We start from the raw sequence: 27,616 nt of genomic DNA on the forward strand, positions 1-27,616 counted from the left end.
TATATATATATATATATATGTAGATAGATATGTATAGCAAACTAGAAATGCGGATGATGTGCTACAGAATGTCGTGCGTCATCACTCATCGTGATGCTGTGCGCTCCAAAACTGTTTAAATTACACAGCATGTCAGTACAGTAGCGCGAAGATTTAAACTGTTTCAGAGCTCCCAGCATTATCATTCATAACTTCAAATCCTGCTCCATAATACATCATCTGTAATTACGGAATATGTAAAAAGTCTGAATGCCCACTTTGTCATATTTCCTGCCTCAGAATTCTCTAGTTCTTTCAAATTCTCAAATTCAAATTTGTAATATCAGAACAAACTAACTGGATTAAAGGAGTTGTGTCTTTAAGAGAACTAGAATAATTTCTGATACTGTCCCATATGAGAGATATAGACTTCACCATTAATATATGGGGGAAGTCCCTGCATTGTTTTGTTACAACCCACTAAGGTGGTCAGGCATGCTCAGTTCAACAGCAATCTCCAGGAAGTATTGGCACTTGGTCTCCACAGAGCCTGCAAGCAAGAAAGTTCCTTTACTAAAAACAGCTCACTTGTACTCCTATACATATTATATGTATGTGGTACACATCTGATTTTACCAAGTTTGTTTCATGGCACAATCCCTTTATAGAGTACAACATTTTTCTTTCAGTCTTTGCTCACTTTAGAGACATGTCAAAAGTTTTGATCAGTCCGGGTCTGAATTTTCACACCCCTACCAATCAGGAGAACGAGCAGGGAGAAGACCGCACTAAGCACAGTCCCCTCCTGGCTCCCTGTCACGTGATATCAGTCGGGCTCCATAGACTTACATAAGCAATCAATCGGAGCCTGACTGCTAACATGACACAGAGCCGGGAGAGGATCACACTTAGCACAGTCTTTTCCCGCTTGGTTCTACCAATCGATATGGGTCTGAACACTCAGGCCCGGACCGATCAAAACTTTTGACATGTCTCTATGACATCTCAAAAGTTTTTACCAGCGACAGGTACACTTTAAAGAAGACTCTGCCAATAATGAATGCTCCAGCTGAGATCTGCTATAATAAAACAACAATTACCATGTTGATAGCTAACCTATAAACTAGGGTCTGACCTTTTAACAAGCAGCATGACTAAGGATGATAGTCAAACCAGACTGACTAAGCTTTGGATTCAGGTGTCCAGGCATGATGGGAATTGTAGTTTTGTAACAACTATAGGGCTGAAGGTTCCCCATCCCTGATTTATGGAATAGGAACCTTCAATAAGTGGCACTAGAGATCAGATTTTTTTTTTTGCAAAAATGAAAGCTAATTTGCATAACTTTTCCCCAGAAGCATTGCCTGTAAGAGCCATATAAGACAACCAGAGCCCAGATATCAGTGCTTGTTCACAGAGTCATCACAATGCTCCATCATTCACATGGCCTTCGCTGTAATCATCCCCCGGCTGCACATCACCTATTATGTGGGGGGCAAACAACAGATGATTTCTTACCACGTCAAAACGACTCAATCAGCCGATGATTGCTGGTGTATTGCTGATTGCTAGCCCTACTACAGGGGGATGGCGGCCTGTTCGGCTGATAACTGCTCCTTGTAATAGGGCCCTAAGTCTCTTTAAGACAGCTGGTGGTCTCTGCAAGGAAAAACTGTATCTCCTCTTACCCAGCAGCCAACCAGGACCCTGCTCTATATTGATGACACCAGCTGGTGGTCTCCACAAGGAGAAACTCTATCCCCAAAAAGGAGAAGCCTTTAACAAATGACTGGACTCCTATAATACAAAGGGGAAGCCTCTTGTTCCTCTTCACCTGCAAAACAACAATAACGAGACTGAATGGAGTGACGTTAGGTTTTCATGCTGCTGCTTAGAGGGTTTTTCCAGTTATGAAACCTATTTTCCATTAGGTGAACATATATTGGTAAATAAAGTTATTTTACTCCATTTCACACTTTGCTTCTGATGCATACTGCCAGCTCTGTTGTCTTAATTGCTTCACTTCCTGACTAGTGTGCATCCTGTATCTGACTTCCTGTTTCTGCTGTACACTCTGGCTGGGAATTTAGCCAACTCTATTTCCCTCTATAGGAGTGAGAAAAGTATGAGCCCAACTATCAAACATTTATCACCTATCCAATAGCTAGATAAATGTGAATGGCGGAAAAAACACTTTACCCTAACGTGTATGGGCAGCATACCCAGTGCTTTCCCCTACAGCTGGTTACATAAGATCGAATGTCAGGGAAAGCACTAGAAAATATGAGCAGGGCATTGTTCTTGATCCCTATTTCTATGAAACCAGTACACAGAACACAATGCACTCCTCGAAGAAACTGTTTCCTTTTCCTATGGTGCTAAATGCTAACAAGCAGCACAAAGGACCTGCCCTGCTCCTTCAGGGTAATTTTGGTGGCATGCCTACAGGTAATATCCTAGAATTTATTTTCCTAGAAAATCAAAGTAGCCCAGCGAGCTCTTATTAAATGCTTAGCTCTATTGTTATGATCTCATTGCGATCAGTGTGTCGTGCCAGAACGCTGACTACTTGGAGTGGGGATTACAATAATGTTGTGACATTCCTCCGATAATAGGCGATGTATAATCATCTCGGCAGGAATGCTGTATGGCTATACCTGCGCCGGTATGGGATTACAGGAAGGCATGCTATTTGCAGATAATTGTAGCCATAGACTGTGTTTAGCCTTTGGCTCTGGTCCCCTACTTGAATAATGATATAATAATATGAACAAAGCAAACATTGTTGTTGAACTTTTTAAAGTGCTCCATTATTGGATTCTCTTTAATGCTGGATAATTCAATATCAAATCTGAAAGAAAATACTGTTTAGTCTCATATCTAGAGGCGATGTGCCAGAGAAACAGATATAAGGCCACAAAATATTTAATCACCACTGACAACTAGCAATTTCAACTACAAGGAGGCAATTGTCCATTCACTATGAAGAGTGTACATGTAATGCTTTGAAATGCTCGCTCTAATAACCTCATGTACAACACTCTCAGCTCTGCCGTCCTGTATAGATTAGGATGCCCATGCGTGTTTGATAGCTGTGCTTCGGCCTCAATCCACCCAATTGGTTTGGCTCTAAGCCACTATCAAGTAACCCACCTGATTTTTGCCTTTCAACCCCAGTATGGGAATCTGCAGGGGGCTACCAGGTCACTACCTCAATAGCTGTCGGCCGAATGATATGGAAGGCCCCTACACTTTATACTGATGGTCAAACCTACCGCCAGTGGTGGGCTCAGCCGATGAGTATTCTGGCCAAGGTCATGGGCGAAGGAAAGGCAGCTCGGGTTCGTAGTCAGCAGTCCTGGTCATACAATAGAGAGGCTATGAGGATTTAAATCTGTATAGTCTGAAGGAAAGAAGGGAAAGGGGAGACATGATCCAAACTTTTATATATAGTTTAAAGGACTACATAAGGTTCACGAGGGAAGAGTTTTTTAGAGAAAAAAAAAACTTAACTCAAGGACAAGAGGACACAGTGAGAGGTTAGCTGGGGGAAAGATCAGAAGCAACGTGAGAATATATTACTTTACTGAAAGAGTAGTAGATGCTGGGAGGGGCCACATGCCGTAGGGGCAATATAAATTAGAATGTCTAAAGGTCCTATTACACCAAGCGATTATCATCCGTATTTGGCCAATTATGTGGGATTGCTTGGTGTAATAGCTAGTGTTAAAAAGCAATGATCAACCGACATGCAAAATGTCGGTTGATTATTGAAATATTTGAACGATAGTGACAGTCTGCTGGCCGTTGCTGTGTGTAAAAAGAACGTTGGCAGCATACTGCCACTATATCCTATGGGCTCCCTGGATGATCTAAAGATCAATGTGGTTACTCCTTTGAGTAGGTTCATGTATATACCAAAAACATATCAGCAACCTCCATTCATCCTTATCAAGGTTTGTTTGCCAAAATTGGGACATTGCACCACACCCTTGCTTAGTGTACGTTCACACTGAGTAAATCAGGCAGAAAGTTCTGCCACGGAATCCCGCCTGTCTCAGTGTGCCATAGCCTATCTATGGGAGAGTGCACGCGCACAAGTTCCTGCCACGGAATTCCAGCTGATTTACTAAGTGGGAACATACCCTAATGTACTAAAAAAACCACTCTGGGTGGGGGGATGGTGCTGAACTCTACCTCTTTTAAAGTCCTGTTTGCCTCTATACATATTAGGCGGTCAGGTTCACTGTGCACAGGGGCCTTAAAGGGGTACTCCGATATATATATTTTCAATTCAGTAAGTTATACAGATTTGTAAATGACGTCTACATAAAAACCCTTCTCACTGACAGTGGGGGCAGCAGAGAGCACTGTGTCAGACTAGAAAGAATACACCACTTCCTGCAGGACATACAGCAGCTGATAAGTACTAGAAATTTAAAGATTCTTATATAGAGTGATTTACATATCTGTATAACATTCTGACACCAGTTGATTTAAAAACTATTATTTTCTCCGGAGTACCCCTTTAAGTTACCTGGACCTTGTGTGACTTTCAGGTTATGACTGGCATTAGGCTTTAAGGCTTCCTGTAAGATTTTTTTTTTCTTACTACATCTGACAATGATCTTAACCATGTGTTCATGGCCTATGTGGTCAGTCACTTTTTTCTGCTCAGCATTTGCTGCTGGGAATTCAATAGCATATGCGGGTAACATGATCGGCAGGGGGCGGCCGGCCAGGCATGTTAAGGTGATAGCTGTGGATTCCTCTTTGATCCACAAAACAAAAGTTACTCCCCAAGGACATAAGTCAGTAACAAGAGAAGGTGATATCTGAGTTGATGCCGGACATCTGTTACTATGAAAGCCTAGAATGACTGACCAGTAATGACCTAGCACACACTAGACTTTTCTGGACTTACTATTCTTTACTCAGCTGACATCTCATCAGTAAGTTCCTCTGCAATATAGGGAAGAGGTCAGCAACTTTTTTTTTAGTAACTTCATTTTACTTATTCCTTATAATTAGAGATAAGCGAACCTTAGCACAACCAGGTTCGTCAATTAATTAGAAGAAGTTGGATGCAGCCCTAAGGCCATAGGCCGTATCCATGTTTTCCAGGACTCCCTATGGCTGCATCCAACTTCTTCAACCACTGGTAATCCATTACCGAGAGCTGAGGTTCAGACGAACCCAAATGTTCTACTACATAGTAGGGCTGCAGCTAATATGAGGCGAAATGAGCAACTTGCCTAATGTGTCAGATTCTTATATCCCTGAGGGGGCAGCATCATCTACCCTAATGCTTTGATTTGTATAGCGCCAACCGATTCCGTAGCACTTTACATAGTTTGTCAGTTTTGGTTCCTGTCCCCATTAGGGCTCACAATCTAAATTCACCTATCTGTATGTTTTGGGTGTGGGAGGAAACCAGAAACCAGAGAGAACATACAAACTCTTTGCAGATGTTGTCCTTGGTGGGATTTCAACCCAGGACCACAGCGCTGCAAGGCTACGGTGCTAACCACTGAGTCACCATGCTGACACTCTGCCATTTTAGTTGTTACAGTGTGATATAACTTAAATGATAGGCTAAGGCACTGCCAACTGCCAGCTCGGCTGCAATGAGTGACAGACTGTCAGTGACACTGTCTTCTTTCTCACAGGTGGTATATATTATATATATATATATATATATATATATATATATATATATATATATAGTGGTGCCTTGGATTACGAGCATTATTTGTTCCAGGACCGTGCTTGTAATCCAAATGCACTCTTAAACCAAAGCAAATTTTCCCATAAAAAATCATAGAAATGCAGACAATTGGTTCCACACCCCAAAAATAATGATTTATTATTCTGAATAACATGTACAACAAATAAAACAAACATTCAGAAACAGCAGAATCTGTGATATTATAAGTTACTGTACAGTAATGGAGAGGATGGGAAACACAAGGGCTGAGAGAGACTGCAGGGAGCAGGGCAGATGTGGGCACATACATGCAGCACTCTCTGTCCGGGGAGAGAGGGGTTACAGCTATGGAGAGATTACCTCGACAGTCCTGTCTCCTGATGTAAGCCCCAGCCTGAAGTGGATCTGCTGTAATTTGGAAGGTGAGGGAGAGTTCCTGGGTCAGAGTACAGTGCTGTAGACCCTGCTATGCAGACCATGCCCCTCCCCCACTCGCGCTCCCACCCAGTACAGGAAGCTCTTAAACCAAAGCAATGCTCTTAAACCAAATCACAATTTTGAAAAACTGTGAGCTCTTAAACCAAAACGCTCTTAAACCAAGTTACCACTGTATATATATATATATATATATATATATACCTCAGTTCTCAGAATATCTGTTGCTAATCACTTTGCAAGGAGGTGGGATATTGTCTTGGAAGGATATCCCTGCTTTTTTGTATAGTTTCCAAGGTGTTCTGCACTATTACCAGCAGTACTGGGCACTATAGAAAGAAGCACAGCAACAGTTGACTAGGGATGCCTCATGCATTCCTAGCTTACTTTTAATACTGCAGACTCCCTGGGCCCGGCGGATAATAATAATAATAATAATAATAATAATAATAATATTTATTTGTATAGCGCCAACAGATTGTGCAGCACTTTTTTTTTTCTTTACACAGTAAAGAAGTTACAATTACACATGATAAAATTAAATTAGAATAAATAAAAATACATTATAAATACGAGACCTGCTCGCAAGAGCGTACAGACTACGAACTGGGGTAACACGAGGCACAAGCCAGTTTCACGATAATGTCTTGTTACAGGTATACTAAACGCAGAATTGATTCCAGCATTATTTTGTAGCCGGTTTAATTTTTGCTTCAGGTAGCAGAATAATTAGAATCGGCCGTGGCTGCTATGATGACTCCCATACAATGCACACACAGTAGATGAGATCCTGCTCCACTTTATATCTATAGCACACCCTCGAGAGAAGCAGCAGCATGGAGGACATTAAGAATAGTACTGAGCAATTTGAAGGGATACAAAAAAAATCTTTTAAATCACCTAGTGTCAGATGGTTTAACAGATTTGTAATTTAATTCTATTTAAACATTTTAAGTCTTCAAGTACTTATCAGCTGCTGTATGTCCCAGCCTGACACAGTGCTCACAGGAATTGTGCAAAACAGGAAAAGGTTTTCTATGGGGATTTGCTACTGCTCTGGACAGTTCCTGACATGGACAGAGGTGGCAGCAGAGAGCACCGTGTCAGACTGGAAAGAATACACCACTTCCTGCAGGTCATACAGCAGCTGATAAGTACAGGAAGACTTGAGATTTTTAAATAGAATTAAATTACAAATCTGTATAACTTTCTGACACCAGTGGATTTGCTATAAAAAATGTTGGGTCAGAGTACTCCTTTAAGCTATGAACTAAGCACTGGATGAGAGAAAAGAATATTTTTCCCTGGTAAGATATATCAAAAAGTTTATATTAAAAAATACCATTGAATTATAAGTTTATTGAAATGCTCAATTCAATTAGAAAAATAGCTGCAGCTGCCACGAGATGGCATATAAGAGCTTACGCCATACTGTTTTATAATATTGTTCAGAGTAAACAATAAGTACCCCCAAGTGACCATGGAATACAGCCAACTTCTTCTGATTAAATTCTACACATACTCAGGGGACTCGGCGTGCCTTCTGATCAGGGCCCTACATCATGTAGGTTGCCAGCTTTGTAAATATAAAATGTAAAGTGCTGTCAGGGCATGCTGGGAGTTATAACTTGGTTTATTCTACTAAGTATATGGACGATGATTAGAACATCTCTTAGGAGATGATATTCATCTGTCCTTATGTAACAATACTCTTTGACTAGGAAGAGGCTACTAGGTTGCTAAATGCCGACAGCTACGTCAACATTTTCTATTGCCGTGACTGGGATAGCTGTCTGGCAGCAAGCAGCGACCTGACAAACCGGTCAGGCTTAGCAGCAGCAGTTGTGTTAACAAGTCCATGTGACGTCATCAGTTCGGCTTTTATGGCGCTGAAGCTAATGAATAGTGTATAAAACTTCAGAAGACTCCAGGAGGGACACTTGAGATTAAGAAGCTTCTGATCCTTGGGAATTTACAGCAAAGAAATATAAAGACGTGTTGGTAACCTGAGGAAAGCAAAAAATATATACTGAAATAAAGTACAAATCAGGGCGACCCTGGAGAAAAACAATACTTTTTAAATCAACTGGGGTCAGAAAGTTATACAGATTTGAGAATCACTTTGACGTAAAAATCGTAAGTCTTCCCATACTTATCATCTGCTGTATGCCCTGCAGGAAGTGATGTTTTCTTTCCAGTCTGACACAGTGCTCTCTGCTGACATCTCTGTCCGTGGCAGGAACTGTCCAGAGCAGGCACAAAACCTCTCCTGCACATGACTGGTGAGGGTTTCCTGTGGTCAGACACTTTTCACCTAGATAAGTTGACATTTTGGGAAACCCCCTAAAGCCCTGAGTACACTGTGAACTCCACATAGCATACTTTGGTATTAGGTTTTGTGTTATTATATATTACAGAAGCTTCTCGCTCCACTCCGGACAGGACATCATCACCAAATAGTCTGATGTGAACAATGTGGGCTTAGTGGGGCGAGCGGGACATGTGTCTCCCATGTGACCTTTCTGATACTACCGAGTGATGACAAGTACTTGTGTCAGTAATACCGGAACCTGATGAAGGATAGGAAATAACTACAGGTGACCCTGAAGTCCTAATAATGAAACCAATATCTTCTGTTCCCTCTGCGGAAATCCACAAAGCCTTCAGCATTTGACCCCTATGAGACTCCGTATTACACTGGCCAAGTAATCCAATGCTTATCAGTGCCTTGTTGCCCAAACTGATTAGCGTAGAGACTTCCATCAACTGGGGCTAAAAAGGAATGGTACGTCACATGACCCCCTCAGCCAATCACCAGCTTTGAATAGAATGATGTGACATTAACTCTATGATTGCACCACTTTTTTTTTTCAGAGATGCTGACATAAAGCTTAAAATTGTCACTGTTGTTTTTTTTTTTTTTTTTGCAGAAATCAATAGTAAATGCGATTTTAAGAAACTTTGTAATTGTAATATTAGGCAAATATGCCATTATCTGCATTCAAAAAGACTTTCCCCAGGTCCCCCCCCCCCCCTCTTCTCTCTCATTCACTGATTAGTCGAGCCCTGTCTGTTCTATGGAGAGGGGAGGGGGGAGGAGGGAGAATAATCACCAGCAGAGAACAAAGGATTACCCAGCGGGACCTGTGTGAAAGCCGCTATTCAGAGGTCAATACTGACTTCAGAGGAGATAGCTAGTTGATGTAGCTGTAAATTAACTCTTTGCTGTCCTGCTTTGGTGCTTCATCTCCCTCCACACCTCCCCTCCCCATAAGAGAACCATGAAGACAGGGGGGAGAGCTTCAAACTGTTTTTCCATGATAAAAATGCATTTCCCTTACGTCCTCAGCAGCAGCACAAATGGGGAAGATCCTATCTTCCTGCAATGGTAGGACAGATGGTACTAATAAAAGATTGATTAGGAGCCCTATAAGAAGGCCATACAGACCCCTCCTCCTTGTGTTTTTTTCTGTCCTCCTGTGGGACAGGTGGTAGGAGAGGGAAGCAGGCTCAGGCCTATGTTTGTGTCTGACTTTCCTTTCCAAAGATTCTTCCTTTCCACATGGTCGTGTGGAGAGGGGAAATTTATAGAAATGTTGTTTTTCCTGCTCTGCTGTATCAGAGAGGAGATTATTTACTTTTTAGTAGAGTTATCGCTCAGCTTCTCTGCTGTATGGAGCCGCTGTGTGAGGGAAGCCATGAAGCTGCTGCAGTAAGTATCATGGTGCTGCCAGACCTGTGTCCTCACCTGGGCGGCTGCTAATGTTTCTTGATACTTCAGCAAGGTAAGATATGCTGTTTTTTCTTTTGAGCTGGAAGCCTGGCATGTGTATCAGGAGGATTATTGGAGATATATATATATATATATATATATATATATATATATATGTTGTATGAGGCTTTTATGCCTCAAATGTTTCATTTCAATGTTTTTCACTTTTTTTTTTTAACATTGGTTGTGCAAGTCCTGTTAGACTGCTTCACTATATGAGTGACCTATGTAACTATAGTGAGTATACATGAACACAGCTTTAAAGCTGCTAGTTGGGTATTTAGTACACCTGCTGTCTCATAATTTTCTCCAGTACTGCTACAATGAAACTGTGTATGTGTGTGAACACAGCCCTAGAGCTGCTAATTGTGTACACCTGTTGCCTCATTACTTTCTATAGTACTGCCATCGGATGATGCAGTGAAGCTATAAAACTGTGTGTTTGTGTGTGCACACAACCCTAGAGCTGTTAGTTGTGCAGTGTGCACACCTACTGCCTGATTACTTTCTATAGCACTGCTACCAGATGATGCAGTGAAGCTCTGAAACTGTATGTGAACACAGCCCTAGAGCTGCTAATTGTGCACACCTACTGCCTCATTACTTTCTATAGCACTGCTACCAGATGATGCAGTGAAGCTCTGAAACTGTATGTGAACACAGCCCTAGAGCTGCTAATTGTGCACACCTACTGCCTCATTACTTTCTATAGCACTGCTACCAGATGATGCAATGAAGCTATAAAACTGTGTGCACACAACCCTAGAGCTGCTAGTTGTGCAGTGTGCACACCTGCTGCCTGATTACTTGCTATAGTACTGCTACCAGATGATGCAGTGAAGCTCTGAAACTGTATGTGAACACAGCCCTAGAGCTGCTAATTGTGTACACCTGTTGCCTCATTACTTTCTATAGTACTGCCATCGGATGATGCAGTGAAGCTATAAAACTGTGTGTTTGTGTGTGCACACAACCCTAGAGCTGCTATTTGTGCATTGTGAACACCTGCTGACTAATTACTTTCTATAGTACTGCTACCAGATGATGCAGTGAAATTGTGTGTGTGAACACAGCCTTAGAATTGTAGTTGTGTAGTGTGTATACCTGCGGTCTGATTACTTTTCCAGTATTTCTATCAGATGATACAATGAAGCTATAAAACTGTGTATGAACACAGCCTTAGAGTTATCGTGTAGTGGTAGATACACCTCCTGTCTAATAACTTTCACTAATACTGCTAACAGATGACGCAGTCACCCTATGGAGCGTCTGTGTGCTACTCCAGTGCTGCCATTTAAGAATGCAGTGAAGCTACTGTGTATGAACACGGCCTTAGAATTGTTAGTTGTATACTATACACCTGCTGTCTATTTACTTTCACTATACTGCTATCAGATGATACAGTGATCATGTGGACCTTCTGTGTGCTGACATTTAAGAATGCAGTGAAGCTACTGTGTGTGAACACTGCCTTAGAATTTAGTCGTGTACTATGTACACCTGCTGTTTAATTACCTTCACTAATACTGCTATCAGATGATGGTTATCATGTGGACCTTCTGTGTGCTGCTATATAAGAATGCAGTGAAGTTATGAAGCCACTGTGTGTGAACATTGCCTTAGAATTGTAGTGTACTGTGTAACACCTGCTGTCTGATTTCTTTCACTATACTGCTATCAGATGATGCAGTGCCCTATGAAGCTACTGTGTGTGAACACAGCCTTAGAGTTGCTAGTTGTGTACTGGATACATCTATCTAATTACTTTCCCTAATACTGCTATCAGATTATATAGTGACCATATGGAGCTATGTGTGTGAGCACATGCTTAGAGCTGCTGGATGTGTACTGGATACACCTGCTATCTGATTACTTTCCCTAATACCGCCATCAGATGATGCAGTGATTCTATGGAGCTTTTTTGCGCTGCTCCAGTGCTGCTATTTAAGAATGCAGTAAAGCTACTGTGTGTGAACATGGCCTTAGGATTGTAGATGTGTACTATCTGATTAGTACTGTTATCAGATAATGCAGTGACCTATGAAGCTACATTCTTAGAGATGCTGGATGTGTACTGTATATACCTACAGTCTAATTACTCTGTAATACTGTGTACACCTGCTGTCTAGTTACACTCTGTAATACTGATATCAGATGATGCAGTGACCCTATGGAGCTTCTGTGTACTGAAGGATGCAGTAAAACTATGAAGCTGCTATGTGTGAACACTGCTTTAGGATTGCTGGTTGCATATTCAGTGCACCTGTGTGTCTGATTCCAGGCACTCTGCACTAGTCTGTTAGTCGGCCGGTCAGTCTGGCACAACTTCCATCCTTGGATGTAGCAGGATTCTGGTAACAGAACTTCTGGGGAAAAAGCTTTCTTGGCGTACAGATCCTGCAAGATTCCACTTTAAGGTGGCAGAGAATTCATTTGTGGATTGCAACTTTTTCTCAGAAGAGACAATGACTGCTTAAGATTTTACATCTGAATGATAATCTACAGGCTGAACTGGATGGAGTCCGAGGTCATGGCTCCTTCAGACGCACAAAGTCCTTGTTCAAAAAAAAAATAAAAAATAAATAAATAAAATTTCTTAGTAATTTAAAAAAAAAAAAATAATAATAATAAATAAATAAAAATAAATAAATAAATAAAATAAATGTCTATATTACTATAGCTGAGCAGTATACTTGGCTGCCCGATCCCCACAGTTTGGAGACTGGTCCTTCGTTGTAAGGGGGCAGATGTTCACTCCAATATAAAGATAGTTGGATATGTATTGGACATTCTCATGAAAGTCTAATAAGAGAAGGAACTTCTACTTTGTTCCACATTCCGTAGGAATTCTAGTATGGAAGGTAAAGGAAAGAATCCTGCACAAGAAGGACCAGACGTCTCGGAGGCCTTGGGGATGGGGACAAGAACTTGTGACTACGTCTTTTCTGACAATTTATTTCCATAATGAGAGAGGTCTGTACCAGTGTTATATGATAGGAAAGGCTACCATATTGAATTTTGATCTGTGGGTCCCTCCTAGAGGGATGTTATCTGACCGTGTATACCTGTATACAGCCTCCTCTGAGGAAGGTGCTGTATGTGGGATCTATGATCTGTAGGTCCCTCCTAGAAGAAGGATGTTATCTGACCAGGTATACCTGCATGTACCTGTATACAGCCTCCTCTGAGAAGGCGGTTGTATGGAGGATTTATGCTCTGTAGTTCCCTCCTAGAAGAAGGACGTTATCTGGCCATGTATACCCGCATGTACCTGTCTACAGACAAAAGCTGCATATTCCTTTACATCAAGACCTTTTGTACAAGGCAATTGGCATTCTTTTCAATTTACAGCCCTTCTATCTGGAATAATCTTGGCTCCATCTACAGTCACCAAGAGGATGTCTATTGTACTTTGACTGTTTGAGAAAATTGAAGCTCATCATTGTTTTCTGGCATCGAACAATTCCTAAGGAGGAGAATAGATCCCCAGTCTGTGACTTTCTTCCTCCAGAGAGATTACAGAAGTTGACACAAGTCGGGGTTCTCAGCACTCCCCAGTTGCTGTCACTTCATCTGATACCCTTGGGTCTTATGTCTACACTGGAAATAACACCCAGAGACAAGGATAGCTTTTCCTGCTCAATGGCAGCAGTCTCCCAATGAAGTGGGTAGAGAAAACCATTGATATATCAAGCAGTGGGGCGCTTGTATGAGCAACTGGCAAGGAAGCCTTAATCCCCATCAGAAATGTTGCTGGCATCCAACATATGAAGGGAATACTAGTCCACTCCAGCACACCAATCTATGGTAAGCTATCAGTATAAGATCAAAACCGCATCTAGGATGGCGCATACCGATCTTTATAGGGGCACTACTGGAGGCAGGGGCATTTTGTCTGCTGGCAATCTATGCTGCGATGTAACCCTGTCGGAGGAACGGTCTCTGGACCAGAAGCTTTCTGGAAAATCGCATGGAGGATAGACCTATTCCTATTCAAGGTTCAAATTGGAAAACCTTTTTTCCTCACTCCTAAAAAGCCCAGAGTCTTGCAGAATCTGAGACAAGGTTGGGCCTTGGTCAGCCTCATTTGCCCCTATTGACCCAAGAGGGCATGGTTCACAATGGTGAGCCCCCTGCCTAAGAATCTTCTGGGAACTCTCCCAGTCTCCCCAGCTACTGACACAGAGTAGCAGAGATTACTCCCAGCGTCCCTGCCAGGTGTGGGCAGAGTCTAAAAATCTTGCAAGTAGCAAGTCTCTGGTTTCATGATGGCCTCTTATATTATCTAAAAGCATGGCGCTAATTCCATAGGAATAATCTGGAGGCTTCTGTATACCCTCAGTTAATAACTCAAGAGGGCAGGCTTGTCCGAAGCTTGACTGCCGTCAACAAGGTGGGAATTGATATGCTGTCAAAGTGGTGACCACTCTTCTGTAGTCCAGAGCCACAACTGCCTACAGAACCTACCTGAAGGTAAAGAAGATGTTTGAAGCCTGGTGGGTGAAGTCTCTTCCACATCTCCATTGTTACAATCCATTACTCCTGCCAACACGGGAGAGAAGGAGCTTCATCCCTTAGATGTGGGAAGGGCTTGGAGCATGTATATTGAACGGGCAAACTCCTTCAGGAAATCTAACCACTTGTTTTTATCCTTTGCAGGGAAAAACAAAGGATGCAAGTCATCCAAAGCTTCTCTGTCCAGATGGATAAGGGAAGTCATCTCCATATGCTAACAAGAAGCTGGATTACAGGTACCTGGTGCAATCAAGGCACATTCAATGAGGGCAATATCATCCACATGGGCTGAAAAAAGATCTGTACCCTTGGAACAAATATGCAGGACTGCTTCATGGTCGTCCGTCAATACCTTTTGTCAAGCACTATAGACTAGATATTCACGAGTCAACCAGTTTTTGGCTCAGCCATTCTGTCTTCTGTAATGTAATGGCCCTCCCTAGTCTGTTTTCATAGCTTGCTATATCCCCATTTGTGCTGCTGCTGAGGACGTAAGGGAAAGGATAATTTTTTACTCACCGTAAATTTTCTTTCCTGTAGTCCGAAGCAGCAGCACAGACTTCCCGCCCTGATTTAAACAAACTATTATTTATGCAGCATACCTTGATTGTTTTAATGCCTTATTAACTAAGATTTTATTATGAATTTTAAATTTTTTTCGTCGTTAGAATTAACACAAGGAGGAGGGGTCTGTATGGCCTTCTTATAGGGCTCCTAATCAATCTTTTATTAGTACCATCTGTCCTACCATTGCAGGAAGATAGGATCTTCCCCATTTGTGCTGCTGCTTCGGACTACAGGAAAGAAAATTTACGGTGAGTAAAAAATTATCCTTTGTCGGCTAATAAACCCAATTACAAAGTTTCTTAAAATCGCCTGTACTATTGATTTCTGCAAAAAAATTTAAACGACAGGGACACTTTAAAAGACAAGTATGACTATTTCTAAGATGCCACAGCTGGCAAGGGCAGGGGGAAATTTATTACAAGTAGGAACTTACCGCTCCCCTTGTGACTGCAATGAGCTATGGGAGCGGCCGCAGGACCCCTGCCGGAAGGCATTTCCCCCCGAGTTCTGATGACATCACGACTTGGGGGAAAGGCCTGTCCCAGCTGATAAACTGGCCGCTCAGCCAATCAGTGACAGGAGCGTTGCCCCGTCCATTAGCCAGGTCGTGACATGTCAGCGCTGGAGATCCCAGAGCCCGACAAGGATCCCAAGGCCGGTCCCACAGCTCACCGCGGGCACGGTGAGAGGTAAGTTAGTACTTGTAACCAATTTCCCCCTGCCCCTGCCGGCTGCTGCATAGAAATCGACACACTTCTACTTGGGGGCTATGTTCACACTACGTAAGTTTCCGGCCACAGCGCATTCCGTGAATAAGCGGCCGGAGATTTACGTAGTTTGCGTACAATGGAAAGTATACGATCTATGGCTGCACAGTTCACACTACATAAGAACTTACGCCAGGATTGTACGCGACGCCATAAAAAATGAACCAGACCATTGTTTGAGGACGAAAATGCTGTAACTTACGCCCGTAGCGTAACATGCGGTCCCGTACGGAGTGGTGATTTCTTCATTTTTGCACTTTGATTCGCCGCAACTTACGTAAATCCCCGGCCGGAGTTTAACACGCATATGTCCGGCCGCGAAAATATGCGGCCGGACATATCTGTAGTGTGAACATAGCCTAAAGGGGATGTGTCAGCCTATTGGTAAAATGAAGTTTTTACGTTCAACATATTTTATATTTTAGTATGTTTATATTTTATATTATATACATACTGTATATTTTTTTATAGTGCCCATTTTCTGGCACTGTAACGTTGATCAATATCATATCTGTAGTGGTCTGATTCCCTGCACTCACACTCACCGGCTAATTGAAGAGACCTTGTCATGGCACGGCGCCATACACTTTGTAGTGGTTGTAACTAGTAACCTAGCTCATAATGGGAGTGAGCCACAATGCCAGGATGAGCCACTATTTACTTCAATGGTACTGACCTGCAGAACCCACACCTGAACTGAGGACAGGAGTGGTGCTGTTTCTGGAAGAAAGCGGCCATGTTTTTCTGAGCCTGGATAACCCCTTTAAGAACAGTTATCTAATCTACACTAATAAGAAGGGCGCTATATGATCTCTATGTGTCATCACCCCCATCCCCCTCGATGCATGCATTAACCCGTAGTGCGCAGATCTTGTAATTCCTTATGGCAAGGGTAATACATATAACAAGACCGCAATGTGCAGCTTACCAGGGGCAGAAATAAACGCGAGTTGCATGATGTTAAAGTTGATCCTTTTTTGCTTTATATGTAACTGGAGGTTTCTCCTCACAGCGTATACAGTAAGCGGGGTTAAATGTTAATTGGAATGTGTATTTGCAGTGCTCTCATCTGGCGTTCCTCAGCTCGCCGCCTTAGGACCTGTACTCTGACAGCTCCCTCACTTCAGCAGCTAGGTGCTACAGCCTTTCCTGGAAGATCCACATGTGAGAGGTTATGTAAGTCATTACAAAACACTCTATATCTCTCCTACTCTGAATCCACTGTATACCAGCCACCTGACTCCTTCCCAAGAGATAGAAAAATTCTCTATTTTTACATGGCTGCCTGTGGGGGATTCTGTTTCTTCCATGTAGTGTTGGCTTTGATGTAGGAGTAGGTGCAGGACCCAAGATATAAAGGAAGAGGCATGAAGCTGCTGGTCCCCGATGCAGACTGTGTACTAGGGACCCCCATTTATAATGCTGGACCCTAATGTGACAGAGGGGGCGTGAGCTTCCTCAGGCACCAAGGCTTGGGTGCAAATGCTGCCTCTGGACCCCTTATAGCTGCGCCTTTACCTGAATAATGCTGCGTTTACACAGAACAATTATTGTTCGAATTTTCGTAATAACGATCATATTTGAACGATAATCGGCTCGTGTAAACACAGCGAACGATCAAGCGACGAGCAAGAAATTGTTCATTTTGATCTTTCAAAATGTTCTCAAATCGTCCTTGGTCGTTCCCTAAAAATTTGCAGATTGCTTAGTGTAAAAAGTCTTTCAAAGATTCAGTGATATGGGCTTAAGCGATCTTAAAAACGATCGCAATAACGATTTTTCTAACGATTTATTCATCTAAACGCCGGATCGTTATAAAAACCAAATTGTTGCTTCCAAATTGTTAAACAATCGATTGGGCGAATTATCGCTTTGTGTAAATGGACCATTACATGACAATAGACAAGTAGCAGGGGTTGCTTGAAGCCTGGATGGTTGGACATAAGAGAATAGTGGTTAGTTCATGCTCACCATATAGTAGGGTTACTAACATTTACTATCCATACTAGATTTTTTTTTTCAGTTCATAATCAATCCTGATTCTCCTCCCACATTATTGGTCAGGGTAAGAACAGCCAAACTCTGTCTGTGATGGACAGTCACTAACAGCCGGAATTGGAGAAAACCCTTTGCAGGAGTCATCTCACAATCAAGAGCAACTATCTTCTATCCATAGCATAAGTGACTGGTGGGGGTTCCCCGACAACAGAGGTGAAGTGTCCCCCAAAATGAACTAAACATTACCTGTCTCACTGATAGTTTTCATATAACAGTCCCTTAGACAACTTTACATCTCTCTGCTAGTTACACCAGTACAGGAAGCCAGCCCAGCTGCACTGCTAGATCTCCAGTAATACATGTGCTGCTCACTCTTTCCATCTGCTCACGTCCTGCTCTCACACTTCGTACAGAAGCAGCTCTGCCCTTTCCATTGCCAGCTCCCAAAATGGCGAAGGACGACTCAAGAGGGGCAACGTCACTCATGAGCCGCAGCCAATCAGCGCTTATAACCCGCCCTCTAGGCTTATAGCGTCATCGCAAAGCCCCGCCCCCTGTGTGAGAATTCTATATAAGGGACTCGCTCAGAGCCGGCCCCGGCTGGCTCAATCCTGTCTGACTTCTCCTCCATTTACACGCAGGCACAGCGCGCACACAAGACGCTCCTCGTTCTTCTGTCTCCTCGTCACTGACGGATTCATAGCGTCGCTGACCCGCTTCCCGCCCGTGCCTCCATTCGGGCTTATGGCAAAAGGCGCCTGTTTGATTTCTACCTTGTGTTCCCTCACTACTCTTTAAAAATTCCGCCAAAAAAGAGAAGACGATTCCCCAAATCCTTTGGGCCGTTACCTCACGTAAGTACCTGAGGGGATGATGGCGCCGTGTGGTGATGGTTATACCCGGATTAAGGTTTACGGAGGGGGTGACCGGTGTCTCCGCCGCTAGTAACCCCCTGCACTGTACGTACTGAATGGGTTATTGTAGTGGCGCCCTCTACCGGCCGCTCTGGTATTTTACCACCATGGTGACGGTTGTCTGTGTGTGAGAGAGAGCCGCGCGTAACCCGGATGTTCCAGCGTACGCGCACACAGGGGGCGGCCCCATAGGGGGGACGTCACGTGGTCTACCTCTCAGGCCGTAAATGGGCGGGGCTTGTGGCGCGGGAATTTTAAACTGCCTGTGCAGCTGTGGTGACGTCACGTCCTTAGCAGGCTTCACCTACCTGTTGCTTTCCAGCTGTTGCAAAACTACAATTCCCATCAGAAATCCATTATGGGTGTTGTGCTCTTGCTACAGTTTAGGGGACACTGTTTTAGGATCATAGCAACTAGTTAGTGCTCTGTATTTTACCAAGGCGCCTAAAGAGAACCTGTCACCCCCCCGTGCCGGGGTGACAGGCTCCCGACCCCCCGATAGAGCCCCCTATACTCGCCTAATCCCACGGGTCCCGCTTCTGGCGATGGTCGGGTCACGGAGATATCAGCCGCTGCAGCCGCTGAGAGATGGGTCCAACGCTCATAGAGAATGACGGAGCGTCGGACTCTCCTGTCATTCTCTGAGTGTTGGACTCATCTGAGGAGCGCACTCGCCGGGCTGCAGCAGCTGAGATCTCCGTGACCCGACCATCTCCAGAAGCGGGATTAGGTGAGTATAGGGGGCTTCAACGGGGGGTCGGGAGCTTGTCACCCCGGTACGGGGGTGACAGGTCCTCTTTAAAGTGACTACCACCAGGACCAGGCTGAAGCACTGGAGGAGGGCCTACCCACCCTTAGTGGGAGGAAACTCCAGCCCTTCCATGATGTGGCTCCATTAGAATCAATAGAACCCGATCATAGAGGGGCTAGGGTTTCCTCCCACTAGGGGTGGGTCGGCCGCCTCCAGTGCTTCAGCCTGGGCCTGTTGGTACAGTCACTTTAAAGCTGCCCTGACTAGTTGCTATGGGCAACAGACAGAGTTCATGGATGATGCCTAGTGACTTAAAGGGGGAGTCCCCACTAGGGCAGGTATAGGGCATTGGCCTCACACCTGTGAAAGCTACAATTACCAATATGCCCAGATAAGCGGGGCCAAAGCTTTGGCTGTCCAGGCGTGATGGGAGTTGTAGTTTTGCAGCAGTTGAATCCCTCACTTAGGGGGATAAGTGTATGGTCACTAGTCTGATCCTTGGGACTTCCAGTCATCCTGAGAATGGGTCTGGGATCTCCTTTCGGAAAGAAGCGGTGGCCACGCCGGCCTATTGCCTCCCACTTCATCCTGGCTATGGGACTGCAAGCAATGCCCAGCTATCTCCACATGTCCCATAGTCAGTGATTGGAGGGGTATACTGTGTGATTGACACTTCCTTCAGAGGCGACATCAAGGATCCCTGTTTGATTGGTCCACGTGGTCAGACACCCAGTAATTCCCAATCAAACACCATTATTAGGAGGGACATCGCCACGTGTGCTGCCTCTCCATTAATTGTCGAACTGCCAAAGATATCGGAGTACAGTGTTCATCTGCCTTCAGCTGTTGGTCATCTCTTTGTTGGTTGGCTATAATGTATCCTATGGTTTAGCTTACAGAGCGTTGTCTGTGCTGTATCTGCCCTTGTAACCACTTACCAGCTGAGAGCAGGGTTACTAACTATAAAAGTCATCTCCATCCCTGACTGCAAACTCATCTTACTGCTGACACGATATAATAAAAAATGAAAGGCACTGTCGCTATTTTTTTTTTTAATCAACAGGGGTTGTGATAGCAGTCAGTTTTGTAAGTTTTTTTCTTTAAATCAATGCTAAACATCTGTCCACTAGGTGTCTTCCTTTCTGCCAAAACTGCAGTCCATGCTTTCACCTCGTCTTTTCTCTGTTAAAAAGAGACGTAAAAGAGGAAGTCCCAGCCCTTTGCGCACTCAGACGAGACCTTGGGATTGATCTACAGCCGTTAATGAGCGAGCACAGAGCAGGACAACACAGCTGCCACCAGATCTGACTTTCCTGTGTGAGGGTGATACTTCTCCCCCTCTGCCATCCTGCAGAGTCACTACCCTCCATGGTCCAGCACCCTCGGCACCATATTTCCTCTGGCTGCCTCTTTCCAAGGCCAGGGACACTGCAGACAGCCTGCCTGGCCTCTTCTCCCCTGGACCGCCATCACTGCTGCTGCCCACCCTGCAACCCCCTCCTTCCACTTGTCCGTCACCCACCTCCCCTACCTCAGCTGAGAATGTCCTGTAGTGCCTCATGCTGGGGACACTGCATGCAGCCTTACAGGACTCTGCTCTCTGCACAGTGGCCAGGGACTTCTTTCACTGCTGCGGTGATCGCTTTTACTGTGCAGAGGCTGCTGGATCGTGTCGGGCAGCCCCCTCCTCTCCCTCCCCCTAGGCCCAGGAGCTGAGTGAGGAAGTGAAATGCACCCACCGTGGAGGTCAGCAGCCACCTAGACAGAACGCTGAGGTGAAGCTGTTCAGCCCGAGACCTGCAGCCGTTCAGTCCTTCTTGGCCATCATGGAGCCGGACAGTCATCTGGCTTTCCCTGGGGTCAGTATGCTCCAGTGACTCATTGTCATTAGCGCTGGGGATCTTAAGGCCCTATTCCACCAACAGATCTGACAACAGATTATCTGCCAAAGATTTGAAGCCAAACCCAGGAGTGGATTTGAAAAGAGGAGAAATCCAGTCTTTCCTTTATGACCTGATCTCTCCTTTATAGTCTGTTCCTGGGTTTGGCTTCAAATCTTTGGCAGATAATCTGTCATCAGATAAGTTGGTGTAATAGGGCCTTTAGGGTCAGATCTGGTGAACGTCAATCTGGAGTATTGATGTGAGTCTCTTCTGACACTTCTGGTGTAGGCTGCACTTCCAAGATGTAGCAGAGCTGAGTTTGCTAGGTCCTTGTGAAGTGACATGTGCAAAGTAAGGGTGCCAGCAGCTTGGGTTAACCCCTGCATGACTGAGGCAGGGCTCCCTAGCTGCAGCTAGTCACCTGCTTTTAAATTATATAAAGCAGGTGGGAAGCCCTGCCCTGTTCATGCAGGGTTAACTCAAGAAAATTACTATATAGAAGGAATAGGGAACCTTGGCTCTCCAGCTGTGGTACAACTACAACTCCCATCCTAACTACAGCTTTGGCATGATGGGAGTTGTAGATTTGCAACAGCTGGAGAACAACTTTAACAAAAGTTTATGTAAAACTATAAACCCTTTTTATATTCAGCTCTGCCTCAGGGACTCCTATTTACTACTTGGGTTACCCATGGTTCCTTGTAGTGGCTGCAGGTACTAAAGAACCGCGTCTATACAAATCATAATGTAGGGATATGAAGTCCTAGTGCTGAATATTTTCTTTTAGTAACATCCACCTACACCGCCCCCCTTACTCACCTACTCCCCCGTGCAGACCGGCTACAAACGCTCACCGCAAGTGGCCTGGACTACGCTGCAGGGAGAAGGCAGTGTAGTCCAGGCTACTTCTGGTGAACATGAACTCGGTGAGGGGAATAGGTGAGTAGTAGATGCCATGACAGCTCCTGTCATCTCTGTGGCGGGGGGGATCTGTGCTGCGATCCGCGCTAGTACATGTCCTATTTTTTTGTGGTGCGGGTGCCGATCATGTGAAGGGCTGTATTCACTTCAATGGTCCCTAAAATTGTCTGACCACGGACAATTTTACAGGAGGTGTGAATACAGCCTTAGAGTTATGACTGTGGTGTCACTGTAACATACAGTAATCTTTATCACTTAGGGTCAGGAAGCCGACCTAAATTTCCCACATTTACCACAAAAGCCCGGAGTATATGACCCCCCCTTAGATCCCACCCATAATATCACTTTTATTGGGGTAGTAGTTAGTAGTAAAATTAAACTTTTAAAATCACAAGTGCAAGTGTGACTAGTAGCTACGGATAGGAATCTCCATCCATTATATAGTATATAGCCAAGTGTGCAGAACTAGGCTTGTAGGTCACACTAGCAATCCAGGATTATAAACCTAAAACCTATAGAAGTGGCACAGCCTAGTTCTGCAGACTTGGCTAATGCTATATATTATATTTATGTACTTCCAGCCATGGTTTATGAGGGAGACGCTGGCCTACTTTGTTTTAATGGGTGAGCGATGAGACTGTGCCTGGCGTGGGTAGAAAGTGACCCAGAAGGATGCGGCGAGGGTTGTCCTGCCCGGCTGCTAGAAGTTGCTATGGAGAGTGTTGGCAATAACAGTATTGTGAGGAAATGATGTGCGGGCACGGATGAATGCATGTCTGAGGGGAATAGGAGACAGAGCGGTGACTTGTGTTTCGGGTTATGGTGTTGGATTTTTGTGAGAATGAGAAGCAGATGGAGCCGGGTTTCACATGTAAGTCTGGTAATAAACTGCAGGCCGGGATGTGACGTGCACTATATAGCACATTGTAGGTGCCCTGTGCCATGCTTTTGTGTTAGGGTGGACGTGATGGGTTCATTGGCAAAGGTGTCAAACTAGTGACCCTCCAGCTGTTGCAAAACTACAATTCCCATCATGCCTGGACAGCCAAAGGCCACTAGTTTGACAGCCCTGCAAGGATTGACGCCAGGCTCTAGTATAATCCTGCAGATATAATACGACTCTATCAGGACTATCTGTGTGATTAGAGGGGTTTCTTCTTGTTGCTGTATTGGTCTTTACATAGTGAAGCATCGGTATCTCAGCGTGGGGAGCTTTTGGCCTACTTGTGTTGTCTAGACAGGAAGGGAATTGGTTTACCAACAGTTAACATACAGCATTAGAAGATGGCTGTGATCAGCTCCGAGACGGCTAAGGAGATTACATGGACTTTATTACGGACTCGTCCTTTTGCGCCAGCGGCGCGTTGAAATGGGAACTTTATAAACTCCACACTTATCAGATATGGGATATGACTCGGCCTGTCACCCAAACCCCCCATACGGGCAGCTGCTGTCACCCAGGCAGGGGGCCAGCAAGTGTTCATATCCCATATTAAGTCATTCACTGTGCACAGGGAAGGCAGTAACCTGCTGATAGGTGGTCCCGGGAATGGAGGCTACTTTCCCCCAAGTGCATGAGGCAGTAGCATGCAATTCATTCTCTATGGAAGTGTTCAGAAGTCCTATAGACAGTGAATGGAACAATGGTTGCACCCCCCCCCCCAAAATCAGGTAAGGTCGGCATCTCTGTGGGGTCCGTACATTATGGTGGTCTGCAAAGCAGCTCTCATACACATCAGTGCTAAGTCATCTATATTAATAGATATAATATAATTGCCCCTCTTGTGCTGGTTCAGATTTACTCCACAGCTGCTTTCAGTATTCTGCAAGTTTCATAGAGGACGTGCCAGCTCTCCTGGTAATGAGGAATGACAGTATAGCCTTCCTAGAGAACTTGTCCCTGGATTATTTCATGGGAAGTACACGTGTTTATTCCTACAGAGCCGTCCTGAGAGCTGACAGATCCTCTATAATATCCCCCTGCCGCCTTCACTTGTCCTGGTGACTTATTCGTCCCATGTAATAGGGCCCTATCGTGCGAAAATCGTTAAATTGTTCCTATTTAAAAGATAATCATTCTGTGAAATTGCAGGTAACGATCGGAAAATCGTTCACATGTCGTTGATTTAGATCTGAACCAAAAATGATCGTTAATCGTTTGCTGTAATTCCACATTGTTCATTGTTTTGCTGGGATCAGAAGGAATAAACGATCATAGTAACGATCGTAACTAACGATTATCGTTCTGTGTAATATGGTGAATGATTTCAGGTTAACAATAAACAATCTCGTTAGTCGTTAAACGCTAAAAATCGCTCCCTGCAATAGGACCCTTAAGGCCCTATTCCACTGGACGATTATCGTTCAGATTATCGTTAAATCGTTCGAATCTAAACGATAATCGTTCGGTTGAAATGCAGTTAACGATTAACGACCGAACGAGAAATCGTTGATTGCTTTATAAGACCTGGACCTATTTTTATCGTTGCTCGTTCTCAAAACGTTTGCAAATCGTTCTGTTGAATAAGACATCGTTGGGTCATTTGCAATAGATACGAACGCAATAGCGAATAAATAGCGAAAGAAAAACTATCGCAATTACGATCATAAGTAACGATTATTGTTCCATGGAAATGAGTGACCGTTTTCAGGTCTTTCGCAATAACGTCCGTTTGAGATCGTTAATCGTTAACGATTACGCGAACAATAATCGTCCAGTGGAATAGGGCCCTTATACCCTGAAGTGTCGTCCTCACACCGGGCTCTGTGCTGTAATCTGATGTCGGGAAATGAGCCGTGCTGATCATAAGAGCTCGGCGGAGTCTGCAGAGATGTCTGTCCATGCAATAGCTGCGGATGGGTTATAGATCATGTTCTCATGGTGCAACTTTTTACACTGTTCTGCACTCGAGCTGCAGGGGGAAAACTTTGCACTTGCTCTGCAATTATTAATGTATGTAATGAAAGGAGATATATAGATATATATATATATATATATATCTATATATGTCCAGCCTGAGGCTTGGGCTATGGCTGTGCACCCTGGCCTGGTAGGCTGATGCTAGTTTGGTGCAGTAAGGGTTACCAATAGCCGAGATGCTAGAACAATTCAGCAGTCGTGCCCCGGCCGTGGCGCCGGCCTTCTCTGTCACAGATCTCTATTCTTACATCTTTTTCGGGATGGTGGTGTGCATGCCCGCCAGTGTTGGTGGTAACAGTGCAAATAGAGGGAATGCTGGGTGGGGTGTGGGATTTCTTTCCGGTCTGGACCAGCCCAATCTAGTTCTTTTTCCTGTCATTAAATTAACAATGTATGCGGCCGGGCTATTGCATAGCTTCAGTGTGAGTGTGATGGGCCAGGAGAGCACATGCTGATCACATCCATGCATCCCGCCCCGGACAGCTGATGGGCACTGTAAATGTCCCAGGTAACTCCGCCGCCGCCATCATACTCCTCTTCCATCTACACTGACTATAGGTCTAGGGAATTGCTCGCCATGGAGCTGATCTCTAGTCGTAGTAAAGCTGCGCACGACGTCTGTCTCTCTGCTGTGTCTGGGTTGTAGTCTGGTTTCCTAGCAGCGGCGTCTATCGGCTGGATTGTATTGTGCCAATAGGAAACTTCTGCTTTTTTTAAGGTACATTCGCACAGCAGTAAGTCTCATCCTTCCCTCCTTGCATTGCCTTGGCTGTAAATGAATGGCATACCTGCTGTCGCAGCTCATGTAACCTCGCCGTCTCACCACTTTTTGCCGACTCACCGCCTCATACTTGGTGCGCTCGGTCAGAAGTTTATTTTTGCCTTCTCATCATGTAACTCATTCAGGCTGTGGGCTTTCTGGCACATTCTGTGACACAGGAGTGAGATTTCTCTGCTGGCTCTTCAGTCTTTGAGTGTATGTGTATATATATATATAATTTTTTTTTTTTATTAAATACAGGAATAGGATGCCAAGTGTGGGCTTGGCTGGGGGTTCTAATTTTGCAACAGCTGGTGAGCCAGAGCATGTTGGGAGTTGTATTTGTTCAACAGCTGGAGAATCATTGCATGCTGGGGGTTGTAGTTTTGCAACAGCTGGAGAGCCAGTGAATGCTGGGAGTTGTAGTTGTACAACAGTTGGAGAGACACAGGTTGTGGAACATTGGTTTACTACAAGGAAAGTTTGTGCTTATATCATAATATATTATGTTGGTCACTGATGCCGGTGTTTTTTGCTATGTACTACATGGTAATTTAGCAGATATTAAAAAATGGCTGTTAAATAACTCCATAGCTGCAATTGGTGCTCTGCTTTGTTGTATGGGGTTACCATGTGTTTGGAGTTAGCTGTAATTGTACATAACTGTGTGTGTGTGTATATATATATATATATATATATATATATATATATATATATATATATATATATATATATATATATAATCTGTTTATAGGATAGGACATAATGGTGTGTGCATGCATCATGTCCTGCTGATTCTCTAGCGCACAGTACCCATACTCGTGTTGTAGAGAGCAGCACTATAGGGGACTTGTTTTACATGAGACAAACTATAAAGAGGGAGTTTTTCAGCCTTCGGCTCCCCAGCTGTTCCGTAACTTTATCTCCTGATGGGAGTTGTAGTTTTCAGCCACTGGACAACCGTAAGTTGGAAATCAATGATAAGATAGATATGTTAATATAGTAACTATATATATCCTTGAATATAATTTTAATTCTTTATTTTCTTATCATGAGATCCCCGATGGTGTTTAGTATATGAGGTTTCTATATGAGCTCCCATAGACGCAGCATTGACACTAAATGCCTATTCTTTGATTATGGAAACCTTATAGATGCATTTAGTGTCAGGTTCTCTTTAAGAATCGGAGTTCTTCAGCCAATGTCCAGCATTTTGTACAATTGCAGCATAGAAGACTGGTTACTGGGTGTTGCATATACCAGCCCGGATAAATGTTACTATCAGCCACACTCTTGCTCCAATGTTAACCCATCTTTATTGATAAATGTGACATCTTTAATGGTGGTTGATACTACCACAATTCACGTGATGGGACTTCTAACCAGGGATGTCTGGTCACTATTACTATGTTGAATTGTTATAAGTAACATCCTAAACTATAGCTAGTTCCCATGTATGAGTGCAGAGGGGTTTACCTGCTGCTTTTATTCTTATAAGGATCCTAAGGCAGACGCAGGAGACACTGTATACTGACATACCTGCTACTTACATTGTTTATCCCATTGATTCACGTGTTTGCCATTTCTTTCATAGCTGGGCCTTGGTAATAGGTCATGGTACTAGAATAGAACTATTATCGTCATCCAGTATGTTGAAACATCTCTGTTCAGTTTCCAGATCTCATGGCGACACCACCTGTTCCTATATCATCCCTCACATGGCGATT

At 44.0% G+C, this 27,616-nt stretch overlaps 1 protein-coding gene and 1 long non-coding RNA gene across 5 annotated transcripts in view; one reads left to right on the forward strand and one right to left on the reverse strand.

Moving 5' to 3' along the window:
- Positions 1-18,856, reverse strand: LOC138783058 (uncharacterized). 2 transcript variants are annotated; one of them, XR_011361621.1, is made up of 3 exons: positions 18,603-18,854; positions 3,255-3,382; positions 1-529 (listed from the first exon to the last, which is right to left on the reverse strand). It is a non-coding gene; the product is annotated as an uncharacterized lncRNA (long non-coding RNA). The 2 variants fall into 2 exon arrangements; XR_011361622.1 differs by lacking the exon at positions 1-529 and adding an exon at positions 1,480-1,813 and having other exon boundaries at positions 18,603-18,856.
- The window catches only part of AZIN1 (antizyme inhibitor 1), a 23,735-nt gene continuing 14,449 nt past the window's right edge, over positions 18,331-27,616 (forward strand). Inside the window, exon 1 of one of the 3 annotated variants that reach the window (XM_069957273.1) lies at positions 18,331-18,594. The gene's annotated coding sequence lies outside the window, so the exon portion shown is untranslated. Of the gene's footprint in view, positions 18,595-25,558; positions 25,638-26,082; positions 26,106-27,616 lie in introns of those variants that run through there. The other 2 variants (XM_069957274.1, XM_069957275.1) reach the window with 2 other exon arrangements.

Source organism: Dendropsophus ebraccatus, chromosome 2 (genome assembly GCF_027789765.1).
Source record: "Dendropsophus ebraccatus isolate aDenEbr1 chromosome 2, aDenEbr1.pat, whole genome shotgun sequence".
In the NCBI taxonomy this organism is placed as follows: Eukaryota; Metazoa; Chordata; class Amphibia; order Anura; family Hylidae; genus Dendropsophus; species Dendropsophus ebraccatus.